We start from the raw sequence: 16,505 nt of genomic DNA on the forward strand, positions 1-16,505 counted from the left end.
ACTAGGAGTAGAATCTTCGGAGTCTGGCCGCGTTCCATGGGTTCGGCTCGAGTCGATTATCTGATGCATCATGTAGACGGTACGCTCCTCCAGTGAGAACTTTATCAATGATGAAGGGACCCTTCCATTTGGGCTTGAGCTTGTCCTTTTTCTTCTCTGGTAGGCGTAGAACGAGTTCGCCAACGTTATAGGTTTTGGCCCGTATTTCTCTGCTTTGATACCTTCGAGCCTGCTGCTGATAAAATGCGGAATGGGCCTTCGCAACGTCTCGTTCCTCCTCCAGGGCATCTAAACTGTCCTGCCGATCTAGCTTGGCTTCTCTCTCTTCGTACATGCGCACTCGAGGTGAGTCATGAATGATATCGCAGGGCAGTACTGCCTCTGCACCGTACACCATAAAAATGGTGTGTATCCGGTTGTGCGATTTGGCGTGGTCCGCAGCCCCCATAGTACAGAGTCGAGCTCCTCGACCCAGTGTGAATCTGATTCCTTCAAGGATCGCACTAGTCTGGTTTTGATGCCGCTCATGATAAGACCGTTTGCTCATTCGACTTGTCCATTTAATTGAGGGTGATAGACAGAGGCATCATCTAGCTTAATGCCCATCTTGCCACACCAAGTTTTCACCTCATCGGCTGTAAAGTTGGAGCCGTTATCAGTGATGATGCTGTGAGGGACATTGTAACGGTGTACGACTCCGGATATAAAGTCTATCACTGGTCCGGATTCGGCCGTTTTAACTGGCTTGGCCTCTATCCATTTGGTGAATTTATCTACCATGACCAACAAATATTTTTTCTTATGGCTTCCTCCTTTAAGGGGTCCAACCATATCGAGCCCCCAGACCGCAAAGGGCCAAGTTATGGGGATTGTGTGGAGAGCGGTAGGTGGCATATGGCTTTGATTTGCAAAAAGCTGGCAACCGACGCAATGTTGGACGAGGTCCTGTGCGTCCGCTCGGGCTATCGGCCAGTAGAAACCTGTACGGAAGGCCTTGCTTACAAGGGCCCGAGTTGCGGCGTGGTGGCCGGCGAGTCCAGCATGGATTTCTGCCAAAAGCTGCCATCCTTCCTCTTCGGAGATGCACCTTTGGAGCACTCCAGTCGCGCTTTTCTTATAAAGCTCTCCCTCATGGACCTTGTAGGATTTAGAGCGCCGCACAATGCAACGTGTCTCATTGTGGTCCTCGGGGAGTTCTTTCCTATTCAGGTAGGCTAAGAAGGGTTTTGTCGACGGGGCAATGACAGCCATGATCACATGGGCCGAAGGTGTTATTTCGGTGATGGAGCCTCCGATTATGTCAGAGTGTTCGGGATCTGGGGTTGTGTTTGGATCCAGACTGATATTGTCGGTCTCCCCTTCCCACACCACGGATGGCTTGAACAGCCTTTCCAGGAAGATATTAGGTGGGACGGGGTTGCGCTTAGCGCCTATGCAGGCGAGGACATCCGTCGCTTGATTGTTTTCTCGGACCACATGGTGGAATTCGAGCCCCTCGAACCGAGCTGACATTTTAGGACGGCATTGCTGTAGGCCGCCATTTTTGGGTCCTTGGCATCGAAGTCTCCATTTATTTTAGATATTGCAAGGTTTGAATCCCCACGCACTTCTAGGCGTTGGATGCCCATGGAGACTGCCATCTGAAGACCATGCAACAGAGCCTCATATTCGGCTGCATTGTTGGAATCTATGTATAGTATTTGGAGTACGTATTGGACTGTATCTCCAGTGGGGGATGTCAGGACAACGCCTGCCCCCAGACCAGCAAGGATTTTATAGCCGTCAAAGTGCATGATCCAGTTGGAGCACGCGCCGTACTCTTTAGGGAGTTTGGCTTCTGTCCATTCGGCGACGAAGTCAGCCAGTACTTGCGACTTAATGACTCGCCGTGGTTTGTATGTTATGTCGAACGGGAGGAGCTCGATAGCCCATTTAGCAATCCATCCCATGGCATCGTGGTTATTTATTATATCGTTGAGTGGTACTTCAGAGGCCACCATGATTGAACACTCTTGAAAGTAGTGTCGTAGTTTTCGGGATGCCATGAAGACCGCATATGCTATCTTTTGATAATGTGGGTACCGTTATTTGCATGGAGTGAGGACGGTGGATATGTAGTATACCAGCTTTTGAAGCGGGAACTTGTGTCCGTCCGCCTCTCATTCGATGATGAGCACTGCGCTTACAACCTGGTGTGTTGCAGCTATATATAACAGCATGGGTTCGCCAATACTTGGCATGGCCAGGATTGGATTGCCGGCCAAGAGGGCCTTTATTTCTTCCAGTCCGGCCGTAACCGCATCCGTCCACTCGAAGTGGTCGGTGCGTCGAAGAAGGCGATAGAGAGGTAACGCCTTTTGTCCTAATCGGGAGATAAAGCGGCTTAGGGCAGCCACGCATCCAGTTAATTTCTGGATTTGCTTGAGGTCTGTTGGGGTAGCCAACTATGACAGAGCTCGGATTTTAGCCGGATTTGCTTCGATTCCTCTATTGGAGACGATGAAGCCCAAGAGCTTTCCGGCAGGTACACCAAAGACGCATTTTTCCGGATTGAGCTTAATGTCATATGTTTGGAGATTGTCGAATGTAACCCTCATGTCGTCTATTAAGGACTCGACGTGTCTGGTTATGATGACCACGTCGTCTACATATGCCTCCACTGTTTTGCCGATTTGTGTTTCCAGGCATGTCTGAATCATGCGTTGATAGGTTGCACCGGCGTTTTTTAGCCCGAAGGGCATGGTGTTAAAACAGAAGGGGCCGTATGGAGTGATGAATGCCGTTGCGGCTTGATCGGATTCCGCCATCTTTATCTGATGGTATCCGGAGTATGCGTTGAGGAAACATAGTGAGTCGTGTCCTGTGGTAGCGTCAATGATTTGATCGATGTGAGGGAGGGGGAAGGGATCCTTAGGGCAAGCCTTGTTGAGGTCCTTGAAATCGATGCATAGGCGCCAAGATTTGTCCTTCTTTGGTACCATCACCAGGTTTGCTAGCCAGTCTGGGTGTTTTATTTCTCTGATGAATCCGACCTCGAGTAGCTTGGCTAGCTCTTCTCCCATGGCTTGTCGCTTGGGTTCTGAAAAGCGCCAAAGAGTCTGCTTGACCGGCTTGTATCCCTTTAGCATGTTTAGGCTATGCTCGGCTAGCCTGCATGGGATACCTGGCATGCCTGAAGGATGCCAGGCGAAGATGTCCCAATTCTCGCGCAAGAACTCTCGTAGTGCGGCGTCTATTACGGGGTTCAGTTGTGTCCCAATTGATGCTATTTTTGTAGGGTCCATTGGGTGGACCTGGAATTTGACTATTTCGTCCACTGGTTTGAAAGAGGTGGATTTGGGCCGTTTGTCGAGTATCACATCGTCCCTGTCCACTGTGGATCGCAGCGCGGTTATTTCTTCAGCTGCGAGGGTTTTGGATAATGCCTCAAGGGCCAGTGCGGCAGTTTTATTTTCGGCGCAGAGTGCTATGTCCGGATCACTAGCTAGAGTGATGATTCCATTGGGCCCGGGCATCTTGAGCTTCATGTACCCATAATGGGGTATAGCTTGAAAGCTTGTGAATGTGTCCCGCCCTAAAAGGGCGTGGTATCCGCTACTAAACGGGGCCACTTGGAATATGATTTCCTCGGACCTATAATTCTCCGGAGTGCAAAATACCACATCTAGTGTGATTTTTCCCGCACATCGTGCCTCCCGACTAGGGATGATTCCCCTGAAGGTCGTGCTGCTCTGCTCAATGCGGCTCTTGTCTATTTCCATCTTGTTAAGAGTCTCCTTGTAGATGACGTTTAATCCACCGCCGCCATCCATGAGCACTTTAGTAAGCCGAAAGCCGTCCACTATTGGACTAAGGACTAATGCGGCTGGTGCCCGAACTGTTCGGAATTGAGGTTCGTCACTGGCATTGAAGGTTATAGACGTGTCGCTCCATGGATTTATTGCTGCAACGTGGAAGACTTTGGCAAGGCTGCGGAGTGCTTGTTTACGCCTATTATTTGAGGCGAAAGTCTCGAAGATTGGCAGTACTGTATTATTATTCTCCGTGGGATGGTGTTCTGCAGTGTTGTTGATGAGGAGATCCTCGCCGCTTTTGGCCACCTGCCGGAGTATCCAACATGCTAAGGCTGTGTGTTGGCATGATATCCAGTGTGCTATGGATTTTGCATGGCCCATTGAGCCGCTCCAGTACGGTTCCGCGCCCTGTAGGGGGCTTCGGTTTCTTTGTAATTGGACTGGGTGGCTTGCGAGAGCGCCCTTTTAGTTCAGACGAGGGATTTAGTGAGAGCCGGAGGATCCTAGAATTTTGTTTGGGTTTTCCCGGTGCTTTCCATCATGCAGTACTTCTGTACTATGGCCGCCAAATCAGCAAAGTGTGCGATGTCACGACGGCTTATGGCGTTGAGGATTCCCTTGTCCATGCAGTTTTTGCAAAAGAATGAAATTGCGTCTTCCTCGTGACAGTCCTTGACCTTGCTCATTACAAGGAGGAATCTGGCCCAGAAGTGATGTACTGTCTCTTGGGGCTCTTGTCTAATGTGGGAAAGATCACTTGTATCTGGGTGGGTGGGTAGATTTAAGTCCCAACCCTGACCCGATCTGAAACTCAGGGGCGACGGAGCTCCCGCGTTTGGCAACTCGTACTCCAGGATGTTGCCCAATACTTGTGGCCCGTTGCCCGATCCTAAGTTCGGAGCGTGGGCTATGTCCTCCCGTAGACGGGTATCCGGCTCGGAGAGCTCGGGAATCCAGACATAGTTTGTCCTCAAAATAGAGGAAGAATCGTTGTTTTGTTCCTCCACCACCGCTATCTGATGGGTGACCGGCAGAGAGTTAATCTCCCTTTGGTCGGGTTTAAGCCCGATCCGATCATAGTCCATAGCGACTCCCAGGGCGGCAATGCGATCCAAGAGCTCGTTCATGGAGGAGAGCTCCATTGGATCCATCTGCTCGGTGAATTCCGAGCTGACGTGGAGGCTGTTTTTGATGATCTGAGAAGTCAACATCGGCGTAGTGGCCGAACGGGCGGTCATGACGAAGCCTCCCAACCGGAGAGTCTGGCCTACAGCCAGGGTTCCTCCAAAGGTGATGTTGTCCTTGACAACGAGGTGAGCCATCAAGCCTTATCGCGACGGCACAGTGGAACTCTCAATGAAAGCACCAATGTCGGTGTCAAAACCGGCGGATCTCGGGTAGGGGGTCCCGAACTATGTGTCTAAGGCTAATGGTAACAGGAGGCGAGGGACACGATGTTTACCCAGGTTCGGGCCCTCTCGATGGAGGTAATACCCTACCTCCTGCTTGACTGATCTTGATGATATGAGTATTACAAGAGTTGATCTACCACAAGATCGTAGAGGCTAAACCCTAGAAGCTAGCCTATGATATGATTGTTCTTGTCCTACGGACTAAACCCTCCGGTTTATATAGACACCGGAGGGGGATAGGTTACACAGAGTCGGTTACAGAGAAGGAGATCTATACATCCGAATCGCCAAGCTTGCCTTCCACGCAAAGGAGAGTCCCATCCGGACACGGGACGAAGTCTTCAATCTTGTATATTCATAGTCCAATAGTCCGGCCAAAGTATATAGTCCGGCTGTCCGAGGACACCTTAATCCATGACTCCCTCACCCGCGCCCGCCAAGAATCCACCGCCGTTCCCATGCAGCTGCCAGCCCAGCTCAGCAAGCACATGTGTGGTGGCATGCAGATCTTCGTGAAGACCCTGCCACCGCACCAGCTCAGCAGCCTGCCAGCCTACATGGTGCTACACACCGCGCTGGCCTAGACGCGTGTCAAAGCAAGGTGAAGCGGCGACAGCAAGAAGGGCACATCGACAGCGCATTAAATGCGTTTGTCCGACGGTGCCAGAGGAGAGACTCAGCCACCGTATGTGCTTTCCACCTCCTGTGTGCCACTGTGGCGTCCCCTTTTTCTATAAAAGGAGGCCCGAGGCATACTGGAGAGGGATTCAGGCTTTTTGGACTACGCACACATTGTAGCTAGTTCAAGAACACAAGAACATTCACATATACACCAAAGCAGGACTAGGGTATTACGCGTCCTCCCGGCCCGAACCTGGGTAAACGATCATTGTGCTGGCTCCTAGACCCGCTCTTTACACAACCTCACGCTCGCCGACCGTAGTAGGGATTCAAGTGATCCCATAGGTGTCGTTTCCACCGACATCTTTGGCGCGCCAGGTAGGGGGCGCAGCTGTGCAAATCCGGTCTAGCAGCTGGTCTAGCAGTTCTTCATCGCCATGTTTTCCAAGCAAGAAGGCGACCGAACGAGCGACATCATTTGCAGATGCAGTGGACACTAGCGCAGCAACAGAAAAGCTAAGTTACGCAAAACCTTGAGCAATTCTTTTTATACAAGATTATTCTCCTTGGAGATCCTTCCCTTTGTATGAGAAACCTGCACGCGATGGGCCCTTCCACTATTGGCAATGCCCTGGATCTGTTTCGAGTCCGCTCAACAGTTCAAGTGGCTACGTCAAGAATGGCAGGGTGGCCTCCCGCTATTGGCAACGCTCTCGTTCTGTCTTGAGTCCGCTCGACAGTTCGAGCGGCCGCGCTGAGAACAGTAAGGTGGTTTTCCTGGCAGCAAGCACACCCGACAGGCTACTAGGGATCCGTCCTCGAGGCGCCGCGGCTTGGGTTTACACGCCGACAAGCCTACCCAATTAACGTAGGGTGGACATACAAAGAGAGATCAAATTGGAAAATAACATGCATCATTTCAAAGTACTGCAGAGTTATATTACATCAATTGTTGGTGCGGTTCTAACTAAAGATATAAATTGTCTTGGTCATGAACCTGCAGCGGCAATGAGAAACGGGGTGCCTAGTCTCGGCGCTGGCCTTCGATCCTCTCAATTCATGATGGGCTTGATACGCTCCTCAAGCGGCGCGAGGTCCACATCCTCCGGCAAGCTCTCCAGCATGGCGTTGAAGTCGAGGTTGGGGTTCCTGTATGCCACCTTGGTGAGAAACTTGGTCAGGGCACCCCGGCAAAGCTGTCGGGCCTCATTGGCTAGAGAGCTCGCTCTGTTAGAGCGAAACTGCTCCAAGGCTCCAAGAACGCCCTCGAAGAATAGGGTCAGCTTGGCGCTGGGGCTCATGTTCAGCTCTGGGGCGTACCTCACGTGTGACATCCCCATGGCATCCAACTTCTTGGTGATCCTGTCGGTGACGTCGGTGAGGCGGCTGATCCTGAGGTTTTCGCCCTTCACGAAATCCACTTGGTTGGCGGCGTCGTTCTTCCGTAGTTGCCTCTCCTTCTCCAGGTTCTTGGTCAGGGTCTCCTCCCGGGCCCTGACCTCCGAAAGCGTCTCCTTAAGGCCCTTCAGCTTCAGCTTCAGGTCTTTAATGGAGCCGTTGGCCTAGGAGAGTAGCTCGGCCTTGCCGAGGACTTCGGCATGCGCCTCTGTCAAGGCACTGTTGACCGTGTCCTTCTCCTTCCTCAGCTCTAGGGCCTCGTTCTTCAGGTCGTCCCGCTCCGCCTCCAGCTCCCTCACCTTGTCGCCGTGGACTAGGGGTTGAGCATTGAGTGCCTCCTTGTGCCTCTGCTCCAACTCCCGGGTCCGCTGTGTGACGAGCTTCTCGACCTACTCATCCTTACCACGGAGTGTGGCGGCGAGCGCCACCTCACGAGTGGCGAGGTCCTTCTCGTGGGAGTTCAGCTCGGCCTGGTGCTGGTGCCGGGCGGCCTGTTCCTTCACCGCCTCCTGAGCCTTCTCGACGTTGGCCTGCTTCAAAATGAGCTCTTGCTTGCGCTCGGCCAGCTGGTCCTGGGCGGCCTTCAGCTCCTCATGGGCTTGGCGGAACCAGGCCTGCGTCTCGGCGACGTGCTCCTCGAGATCTGCCTCTGCCTTGTCCGCCACCACCACCCTGGACTTCACCTTGTCCAGACGGGCGCGATGGAGCGTCTGGAGCTTCTAGAAGCGGGCACCCATGGCCTGGAGAAGCTGCTCCTCTTGGGAACCACCACCGCCGGTGCTCGGTTCATCGACAACCTCGAGCCCAGTGGCGGCGAGCACCTCCTCGTCAAACACCTCCCCCTCGGCCGGCGCCCTGGTGCCCGCCGTCCCTGGAAGGTGGATGAACAGGTCGTCGCCCACCTTCAAGTACCTGCCTGAGCCAAAGGCAGCGGAGGAGGAGGGTTGGTCGTCGACCACCCCCTCCTTGTCAGCGGCCTTGCCAGCCTCCCTGGCAGGCCCCTTGCCGGCCTCCTCGGCAGCGCCTTTGCCAGCCCCCTCGGCGGTGCCCTTGCCAGCCTCCTTGGCAGCAACCTTGCTGGTCCCTTCGGCAGGCCCATTGGCGGCGTCCTTGGCCGCGGTCTCGGCGGCCTCCTCGGCGGCGATCTTGTCGGCCTCGGCGTCCCTGGCGACCTTGCTAATGACAGCGTCGATGTCCTCGCGGTCCACCGAGGGAGGATCTGGATACCAGAAGGGGAATGAGACAAAGCCAAGGCCAAGGTTCAAAAAGAAAGAAGAAGAAGCAGGGGCAGAAAGCAAATGGCTTACCTGTGCCAGGCTTGGAAGACGTGGCCCCCTCCTCGCCAACATCTGTTGCCGAGGCAAAGCCACCAGCACCCAAGTTCGCCTCCTCCTCCTCCTCCGTGTGCATGGGCTCGGTGCTTGGCGCCCTTGCCGGGGACGCCCCTCGGGGCGGCGTGGTTGATGGGGGCGGCGTGTTGTGGGTGGCCCTCGGTGTCTCCTCCTGCTGCCGTCCTCCTCCTACAGCCACGGCAAGGTCAGTGCCAATGGATCGTACCCCAACACACGTTGACGAGGAGTGAGTGGTGAACGCACGCTAGGGGCTGAGCCGGGGCTGCTGTCCGGGCTGATCTCCACCACCGGCGTGCGTGAAGCGCCCGCCGAGAGCTGGTCGCCCGACGAGGCCCTAGCCCTCTTCGCCACCGTCTGGGCCAGTGTCTCCCTGTCCCTGCGAAGATGAAAACAAATCAGAAAAAAGCAGCACGGTCTGAAAGAACGGAGGTGGCGAAGGGCAGACACTTACTCGTCCTCCGCCTCCTCTCCCGCTGCCTTCCTTTTTCTCCTTGGGCTGAGAGACCCAAAATCGAAGATGACCTCCGTGTCGACATCCGCAGGAGGAGGGGAAGGGGATGGAGTCCGACAACGCTTGGACGAAGAAGAGGCGGTCGCTTTCTTCTTGGCCACTGCGGTCTTCGCCGCCCTCTTTGTTGTTGTGGCCCTCGTTTGGCGCATGGACTCCCCCTGGGCCCCTTGCCATAGTTCCGTCCTGCCAGGCTGGACCGGCTCGCCAGAGCTGGCCCGTCGCAAGACACGCCTTTTTCCCGAGGTCGAAGGGTTGTCGGCCTCGGCCTATTCCTCGGTCGACTCCTCAACCACCTCCTCAACAAGGGGGCCTCGGTGTTGACGCCGCTGGCCTCCCGGGCAGACCCCGCCCACTGGGCGAGCTCCCTCTCCTCCGCGGTCGCGTCGGCCTCGTCCTCCACGCCGTCAGTGCTGCCGGCCTCCTTGGCGAGCTCCACCTCCGCCACCCTGGCGGCGATGTAGTCCAGATCTGCCTGGGTGGTGTCCTGGATGAGCAGTGGCTCATCGTGGTCGTAGCCCTCCGACAAGTTGTCGAAGAACTCCTGCACTTTGCGTGCCGGGGGCTCGGCCCAAGATGGGTCGAGGCCGTGCACATTGAAGACCGGCATCATGTCAAGGATGGCGCACTTGCAAGAGTTGTTGCTCAGCGGGACCACTCCTGCCGGTAACCCAAACAGGTGCCCCTTGATGGCCTTTCCGGCCTTCGTGGCCCTGCCGGTCCTCTCCACCCTTTCGTCGATGTACACGTCGAGCTGGAAAAGCCTTTGGCAGAAGTAGGCGTGCCCCATCACCGTGAAGTTGTACTTCAGGCCAGGGCGGAGCCTTATGATGTCAGCTGCATTCCTGTAGTCCCAAGTCGGCCTCCCCTTGTTGTGCAGCGGGGCTATTCGGCAGCAAATGAAGTCTGCCCCGATCATCTCAAGGGTGAGCCCGACCGTGGTGAGGCGATGGATCCTAGTGGTGGCGATCGATAGCTTCCCATCGTCAGCGTCGAGGTCGCTCCAATCCCCACGGCGGGTCAGCAGGCTCTGATGAACCCGGTAGAACTCTGGCGGGTTCTCCTCCTCGATCCAGCACCACCGGCCCCGCCACTCCTCCCACCTCTCCTTCTGGGCACCCTCTGGATACGTGCCTTTCTCTTGGACCCTCGGGATCCAGAAGATGCTCTCGAAAAGGGCGCCCCCTGGTTGGAGGCGAGGGTAGAAGTAGTGGCGGAAGAGCATCGTGCTGGGGAGCATCCCGACAAAACCCTCGCAGAGGTGGGAAAAGAAAGCCATGCACGCCACGGTGTTCGGCGTGAGATCCAGAAGGCGAAAGCCGAAGGTGCGCATGACGTCGTTGAAGAAGTCAGAGAAAGGGAGACAGAGTCCACAGGAGAAGAAATCGACGAAAACGGGGTACCAATTAGGCCCGACCTTGGCGCAATCGGCGGGGATGACACGCGTGCTAGGGTGCCCCTTCGTCTTCCTACCCCACAGAGGCAAGAATAAGTCCTTGAGGTGGATCCCATCCACCGTCGACAGGGAGAAGTAGGCGAACTGTGCCCGCCGCACCGCTGCCTCGTTCTCCGATGCCTCCCTCTCCCCGGCATCCTTGGCCGCCCCTTGCCCTTGCCAGTCTTGGGCGCCATGGCGGCTGGGAGGAGGCAAAGGATCGAAAGCAATGGGGGCACAGCGGCGACAAGCAAAAGCGAGAGCTCGAGGAGGAAGAAGATAGGGACGGCAGTTCCGAGATTGGAGAAGGCACAACGGGTAAATGAGCAGCGCGCCTGCGGTTATTCTTTTTTATGGGGAAGGCGCAGGCCGCCTCTTTACCATTTACTGCGACATGACGCCTGCGTACAGCAGGCACCCCACGCATGCCCCCACATCACACACGACCCTACATGTCGCGCACTCAACACGGGTCGTGGGGAGGCGCAGCGGGCGAAAAAGTTACCGCGGTAAAAATCTGCCCCGCCTGCCCGCGCACTGTTCTGGGCCTAGCCCAACAACGCGTCGCACTTATGTATGGCCCAGGCCCGGGGGCTCCTGTTGGTGCACAAAAGTAGGGGATCTCCTTTGTACCCCTTTACTTGTGCATGGACAGTCAGAGCCGCACCCATGGCCGCGCTTAGCAGGGCGGAGGAGGGAAGCCGAAGCCACAAGACAATCAAGGCAATGCCAAGACTAGAAACACAAGGAGCAGAGAGGGCAAGGTAGGCTCCCCCGGCAAGACCCTTGCCGGGGCAGCCTCCGCGGCCCCGATAAGACCCTTGCCGGGGCAACTTGCCCAGCGCCAGCAGAGCGTGCCACCCTTGAGCCCAAGGGTTCCAACGCCATCAATCACGTTGGAACCAAGGCTCGGGAGGCGCCTCCATGGTGGCATGCAGCTCTTCGTGAAGATCATAAACACACAAAACCAGATAAGAACCAGAAGACAACGGTCCTCGGCAAGATCCCCGCCCAGGAAATCCACGAGACCTCCGGCAAGATCCTTGCCGGGGATGACTGTGATGCCGCAGCAAGACCCTTGCCGGGGCCCCGGCAAGACCCTTGCCGAGGACATCAGCGGGGCCGCGGCCAGGCCCGCGCCTGCCAAGACTCCACCACCATTCCCATGCAGCTGCCAGCTCAGCCAGCTAGGTGAGCACCTGCATGGCGACGTGCGGCCCCAGACCAACTCAGCAAGCACCTGTGTGGTGGCATGAAGATCTTCATGAAGACCCTGCCACCGCACCAGCTCAGCAGCCTGCTAGCCTACATGGCGCTACACACCGCGCTGGCCTGGACGCGTGTCGAAGCAAGGCGAAGCGGCGACAGCAAGAAGGGCACGTCGACAGCGCATTAAATGCATTTGTTCGACGGTGCCAAAGGATAGACTCAGCCAGCGTATGCGCTTTCCACCTCCTGTGTGCCACTGTGGCATCCCCTTTTTCTATAGAAGGAGGCCCGAGGCATACTGCAGAGGGATTCAGGCTTTTTGGACTACGCACGCACTGCAGCTAGTTTAAGAACACAAGAACATTCAGATATACACCAAAGCAGGACTAGGGTATTATGCGTCCTCGCGGCCCGAACCTGGGTAAAGGATCCTTGTGCTGGCTCCTAGACCCGCTCTTTCCACAACCTCGAGCCCGCCGACCGTAGTAGGGATTCCAGTGATCCCATAGGTGTCGTTTTCACCGACAACCTAGGACGAACATGCAGAACCATCTAGACGCTACAGCTCTGTGATTTGATTTTTAGCCTTGTGTGCGCTCGCTTTCGAATGGAAAAAATTTAAGTTGTTATCTCCCTTGAAAGCCACTATATACGTGCATGTTGACGCCACATAACTTCTTCACTTTAGCAAAGCTCAACTAGGCGCGCCCCACTTCCAAGAAAGAAAAAAGAGAGAAAGGATGAAAGGTGTGCGCTGGCGAGCGATCTTAATGCTGCCTCGTGATGGGCCGGCCCATAGGAGAAGTTGCGTGGGCGCCCGAAACCTCAACCGGCACCTTTAGCGTTCTTTAGGAGCTGACTGTAGTGACGGTTTTCCTCAATAGTTTTTTTTGTTTGATATTTTTCATTAACATGGAAAATTTAATTCGATTCATTTTTCAAAATTTGAATACAAACTTTTGAAAAAAAGATTTTTTTTGACACAAAAGATAGGGACAATTTTTTATTACACGAATATTTTTTGAAATTCTTGAATAGTCTTCTTTTGTGAACAAAATTTGATAATGGGAACATTTTTTGAAATTCTGAACAATTTTTTAGAAGCCCAAACATTTTTTGAAATTCCTTAACATTTTAGAGAAACACGAACATTTTTTTATTTTGTGAGAAAAAAATTGAAAATAGGAACATTTCTTGACATTCTAAATAATTTTTTAAAAACACAAACAATTTTTAAAATTTATAGACGTTTAAAAAAATAAGAATTGTTTTTGAATTTATGAATAAAAATTTAAAAACATAAAATACTTTCTTAAATGTTATTTTTTAGTTGAAAATATTTTTTTTGAAATTTCCAAACATTTTCATGAACCTTAATATTTTGAAAAGGTTTAAAAAGAAACAACAAATAAAACAAAAGCAAAAAAGAAAAACCAAAAATAAATAAAAAATAAAAAGCAGAAGAAAAGAAAATGTGCAAGAACCTCCTAGAAGATTCACCTACGAGTAAAAACTGGCTTCCAAAACCAGGATCGATAGAACGTATTAATAGGCCGACTCAGATTATCGGTTGCTCACCAATTCATGTGTGAAAGGTTGTTTATATGATGCAGAATGCATCATATAGGGTTGGCATTAACAAGCCTCTGCTTTCTCTTTCTCTTTTTTGACGGGAAGGCCTTTAGGCTTATTAAAACTTAAATAACAGATACATCGTCTCCTAAAAGTTTAACGATAAAGCTAGGGGCTCATCCACCCATATAGATGGGGGATTAACACGACCCCATTTAGCTAGCTCGTGAGTAACTACATTAGACTACCTATTATAATACTCAATAGTAACCTTCCCAAACTCAACCAAAATAGAATGACAGTCATTAATAACAGGAGCCGCCGCCATGGAATGACCTTCATTGTGCTTCACGTATCAATCACCATGATATTATCTAATCTCACCAAGATTTTATGACACCCAATACTCACTGCAAGTTTCAACCCTTCATATAGAGCCAGCCTCAGTCGAGACTATGTCTACAACATGTTCAATACTTGTTGTGGATGCTCTGATAAAATTTCCCCTATGACCTCGGATGATCGAGCCACATGATTGCTAGTAAACATCATCCGAAAAAGAGGCATCTACATTGAGCACTTGTTGATCTGCGAGGGCGACCAGCGACCGGCCACTCGTTTAGTTTTGGCGTGGTTGGTGCCTTTCCCGCTGCCCTTACATAGTTCAAAGTTCATGCAAAGATTGCTTGTGTTGTTCGGTCTGAGGACTGGAAATTTTCTCCTCTCATAATCTATCCCCTTTGCCACCATATATACCAAAAAGCTTTTGCCATTAGCTCCGGAGTTATAACAGGGTCCAAATGAATGTCTTGATAGGATTCATCACAAAGCCAAAGCTCAATCATACTAGCCGTTGAACGGTTAACTGGGGTTGCGTTGGACACGTGATGTCTCAAATCCAGGGCCTCCCAAACAGCCTGTGCACAACCACATGTGAAGAGCATATGGGTAGCCTCCTCTGGCCCATCTTTGCAAAACGGACATACAAGGTTGTTGCCAATGTGGCGCTTGACTAGAGCACTCAAGCATGGTAGTGCATTGTGCAAGCATCTCCGTAGATTCTTTTGTAATCTTGCCTGGTAAGTCGAGGTGCCATAGCTTGCACCATACCAGATACTGCTAGAACCCCCAATACCTCCTGAACTATCTGTGCTTGTACAAAAAATTTCTTCCCACTGCTTGTAGTACGCTGATCATACAGAAAATATACCGTTCTTTGTTAGATGCCATGCAACGTAGTCCTCGTTATCATTATAAAAAATAGGTATATGGAGGATACGTTCAGCATCAATATGCTAAAAATTGTCTCAGATCAATTGCTCGTCCCATTCATCAGATACTGGGTCAATGAGCTCACTGACTCGTGATAGAACTTGATTTCCACGTGCAGTCACAATCTTCTTAGAAGCACTGCTCGGTATCCAACAATCATCCCAAATATTTATCTTGGCTCCATTACCCACTCTCCGAATGTAACCTTTCTTGAAGGTTTGTATCCCCGCCCATATACTTTGCCAAACATATGATGACCCCTTCTTCAGTTCATAGTTCAAAATATCTCCTGTTGGGTAGTATCTTTCTCTCAATACCCTTGCCCACAAGGAATCATAATTTTCAATCAATATCCAACATTGTTTGGCTAGCATAGCCAAATTAAAACTGTGCACATCACAAAAACCCATACCACCTCTTTCCTTTGGTAGACACATTTTCACCATGCAAATCAGTGCATCTGTTGTTGGTTCTTCTCATCACCCCACCATAATGCGACATGGCATTAGTGATCCCCGTATAGATTTCCTTTGGGAATTTGAGCACACTCATCGCATACGTAGGGATGGCTTGGGCCACCGCTTTAAAAAATGCTTCTTTGCCACAAAAAGAAAGGGTTCTCTCCTTCCAACCATTACCTATATCTTGAATTCTCTCAATGATATGTTTGAAACAATCCACCCGGTCCACCCCAATCATTGATGGAAGGCTCAAGTACTTATCTGAGAGTGATTTCGTCATGATGTTGAGAATTTGACAAACCTCGGTCTTGGTCTCCACAAGTGTGTTACAACTGAAAACATGGAATATTTTGCTTCACTAACCAGTTGTCCCGAGGCTACGCAATAATCATCTAGGACTCTCTGCAAGGTGGTAGCATTTCCTTGGTCTGCTCTCATCAAGACAAGAGAATCATCAACAAATAGTAGATGTGAAATCCTTGGGGAATCCTGACAAACCTAGACACCACATAAATTGCTAGCTTCCTCCTCGTGAGCAATTAAAGCAGTAAGCCCCTCCCCATATAGTAGAAAGAGATATGGGGACAAGGGGTCCCCCTACCGCAGCCCCCTCACCGACGTAAGTAGGAGGGTCTCGTTTGAGTTAAATCTGACTTGTACTGAACTGAGGTAACACATGGCATAACAAGCTGGATCCACCTGTCATCAAAACCAAGCTTGCCAAGAAAATCTTCCAGAAAAACCCACTCAATGCAATGATATGCTCTATGCATGTCTAGCTTAACAGGACATGTGCCAAATTTACCCTTATTCCTTTTCTTCATTGTGTGCAAACATTCATAAGCAACAATAACATTATCAGTTATTATCTGACACGGCATGAATGCACTTTGAGTTTCACTAATAATATCAGGAAGAAACACATTTAACCGGGAAGCCAACATCTTTGATAATACCTTGTGAACCACGTTGCATAAAATGATAGGCCGGAATTGTGCTCCGGGTTATCCACCTTCGGTATAAGAACAACAGTAGTTGAGTTCCATCCATCCGGGATAACTCCACTATTCACCGCTTCCAAAACATCCATCACCAAAATCTCTCCTAAGATTTGCCAAATTTTTGCAAAAATTGTGTGTAGGCCATCACGCCCGTGCGCCTTGAGAACTCCTATGTTGAATAGAGCTTTTTTGACTTCCTCTGCTATGTACGAAGCTAGGAGAGACTCATTCATATATTCGGTAACACACCTTTTCACTTTATTCAAAACATCAACTGATAGTTCATTCACTTCCGAAGTAAAAAAGATGCAAAAAGTATTCAGAGATCAAACTCCTCATGGACTCGATATCTTCCTGCCAAACACCACTATTATCCATTAGGCGCTTTATATGATTTCTCTTTTCCCCCGCCGATGCAAAGTTATTAAAGAAATTAGTATTCCTGTTACCGAATTTTGGCCAATTTGCTC

This window comes from Triticum aestivum, chromosome 2B (genome assembly GCF_018294505.1).
Source record: "Triticum aestivum cultivar Chinese Spring chromosome 2B, IWGSC CS RefSeq v2.1, whole genome shotgun sequence".
Lineage (NCBI taxonomy): Eukaryota > Viridiplantae > Streptophyta > Magnoliopsida > Poales > Poaceae > Triticum > Triticum aestivum.